The sequence below is a fragment of the Eptatretus burgeri genome, chromosome 9, assembly GCF_056783735.1.
Source record: "Eptatretus burgeri isolate ZD-2024b chromosome 9, Ebu_testis_v1, whole genome shotgun sequence".
Lineage (NCBI taxonomy): Eukaryota > Metazoa > Chordata > Myxini > Myxiniformes > Myxinidae > Eptatretus > Eptatretus burgeri.
In genome coordinates this window covers 12,846,296-12,849,624 of record NC_140969.1, presented here as the reverse complement: position 1 = coordinate 12,849,624, position 3,329 = coordinate 12,846,296, and positions in this window count along the sequence as shown.

The window sequence follows — 3,329 nt, the reverse complement described above, 5'->3', positions numbered from 1 at the left end:
CTGGATTCATATCCGACCTATCAGTGGGATACAAAATTTAAACTCTTCAGCCTGGCAGAGGTATGTGCTCTTCCGAGTGCCGTTCCGTTTCGCCAAATTGTCACTCTATGAGTGATTTTTTTTCATGTTGGGTGGTCGCTAAACTGCCCTTATTCTCAGGTTTTCCGTATGTCTGTCTGTTTGTATGTAATGGACCGCTCTGGAGGCTAGAGGAGTCAACCGGTTTTGATGAAACTTGACTGGTAGGTTCATACCAGGATCGAGTTGTATGCTTTTGAGCACCATTGCTATGGATGCCACCGTTGCCTAACAACGGGACTTTGAATTTTTTTTTTAATCCGAAAATAAAAATTTGAAAAAAAATAAAAATCAGCTTCCGTGCTTTTATGCGCACTATAATCAACCTCTTTGTCAAAAATTTCCAGCCCGATCCGTCAAAAACTGTATGACTAGTATGCAATTATATGCACCACCCATGTCGCCTACCGGCTTGTCTGTCTGTCTGTCTGTCTGTCTGTCTGTCTGTCTGTCTGTCTGTGAGCAGGATATCTCAAAAAGTTATGGACGGATTCGGACGAAACTTGGTGGACAGGTTGGGTGTGTGATTTGGATCAATTGATTTGATTTTGGTTCAGGTCAACAGATCGGCCTGCCAGTGGGAAACAAAATGTAAACTGTTCAGCCTTGTGGAGGTTTGTATTCACTGTGTGCCGTTCCAGTTAAATTCTGTTTTAATGCTATTGAATTGGCAGGTCCACACCTAGGAACAGGAGCAGGAGTGCAAGAATATATTACATCAATGCTGACACCATTGTCATGTCGATAGGTGCAGCTAGCTCATTCATGTGTACCATGGATGCAGAACATTGATTTGTTTCCTGGCAAGGTGAAAATGTCCTGTGTCTGTCCGCAGAATTTGTCCCCGCACCCACCTGTCCCAGGTGCATGTTCACAGGATTTGTATTTGTCCACCTGTCTTCGGTGCAAACGGTTATGGTGGAACAGGTGGTAGAAAATATTCCAATGTGACTTACTGATTCAGATATCAGGTAGCCACAGAGGGAGAAATGGATAACAAAGTATCCAGTGAGAAGGAACTTTTTTTTCGTTTGGTGGGATGCCAATGTTAATATGGTGGGATTTGGTTCAACGTGCTTTTGGGAATTCGCGGTAATTAGTCACAATGCACATCTCCCTGTCATTTCCAATAATCGTTTCCATTTCATAATCGCGTCGTAGGAATTATTCGACCATTCTTTGTGCCATCTCACCATCCCGTGGCTAAGAATGGCGACCTTCTTGCGATGTGCCCAAATAATGGTAGGCATGGTGTATACGTACGTACTGTGCACGTCAGCACTCCTCTTAAACGTCACTGCATTTGTATGCATGATACAAGAAAGTAAATGATGGGTTGGGATTTGCATAACCGAAGAAAACTTGCTTTGTACAAACAATCTACGATTGTGAAATTACAAAACAAAGGAACATCAAGACAGATCTAGAAATATAAGGAGAATTTGGATATTTCAATACAAAGTCTCTGTGGTTGTTTTGTGGTTGTCTGCGCCTGGATGGGTTTGTGGGTAGTGGAGGAGCGGCTGAAACCCCAATCCTATCCTTGATGGCTCCATCTTTGCTCTTTACTTTTTCGGGTTTGTTCTTGGTCTTCCGTTCGATTTGTTAATGAGAAAAACCTGAAAACACGATGGAAAAGCTTACAAACATCATTTGCCATGGACTCAGAGTGGAGAAACGAAGAAGCAAGGAGGACATCAAAATCAGGCAACAATAAGCAGAACGTGCCCACATGGCGCCGTTATGAAATATTATGAACGAGGGCAGTACTCGGCAGAGCACATACCTCCGCCAGGCTGAATAGTTTAAATAAAATGGTGTTACCAAACAAGAAGGGCCAAAATGACCGAAGGCAAAAAATTGCAATGAACGAGCCTGACATTTACACTTTGCCTATCACCAGTACAACTATCCAGAAGTCGTCATTCGATAGCTTCTTCATTACTGAACATCACTGACACATCATGGAAACATTTCCTCCAGGACCTGTGTTTATATCCATTAAACCTCGATGGTGTTTTGGGTTGGCCAATCCTTTCATCAACATTATCACACATCCTTTGTGACATCTTTATCTGCATTCATTTCTCTTAACCTGCCCGTTTCAAGGGAAGACTGAGGTGTGATGTTTGAATGAGCAGCCATCAAGAGTAATTACCTCCACCGCTGAAGGTGAACGGAGGATATGTTTTCACCCCTGTTTGTTTCTTTGTGAGCAGCATATCTCAAAATGTTGTGGACAGATTCGGACAAAACTTGGTGGACAGGTTGGATGTGTGACAAGGACGCATTGATTTGACAGGACAGGATCTATGGAAACCCTAGGCCTCAGACTCTTGATCAGCTGAAGGAAAACATCCACTGAGAAATCCAGAACATTCCTCAGGAAACGTTTCCCAAAGTGATGGAGAACATGATGACGCGTTTGCAGGCAGTGATCGGACAACATGGAGCCTACGTCGAACATGTGGTCTAAAAGAAAACGACGATTCTAAACCAAAATTTAAATTTTGGTGGCAATTTTGACATTGGTACAATAAACTTCAACCTTTCAGCTTTCTATCCAGCCATATATCTTTTTTAAAAATATATGTTATGACCATCCTCTTTGCAGGGGAAAAGTTGTATATTTTTTTGGGACACCCTGTACATGCCGGGTACCTATTTATGTCTTTGTATGCCGGGTACGTAATTATGTCCATATATGCTGGGGACATATTTATGTCTATGTATGCCAGGTACTTATTTATGTCTGTAAATGGTGGGTACGTATTGTTGTGGTCTCGGGGTTCGAGCCTACGACGAGGGGAAAATCCCCAGTTTCTCTCGAACCCACCCGGACCTGAGGCCACTGAGAGTAAATGACGTCACCCCCACGGTGGGTTGCAACGCAACTACAAACGCCAATCAAGCGATCACGAGTCCCGGTGTCCGTCCATCTAACAACTGTTTAACTGGGGGTCCCGTGGCCCCCCGACCAGGGAACACACCCTCAGCAAATGTGCTTCTTACCTTATCTGGTGATCTTGAATGCGGCCGAGCTGTACCGCTAGCACATACCAGACCCTGCAAACCGAACCGTCGGGAATGTCAATCTCCCAAGCCATCGAGGTGGGGACAGTGCTCGACTGATGGTGGAAAAGACGGACATGGACAGATCAGAAATATATTCAACAAGAAAGGTTTATTTACACAAGTGAGGAGCAGGAAAAAGGGGCGAGGGGTTGTAAAGATTTAAATGGCACGGGGAG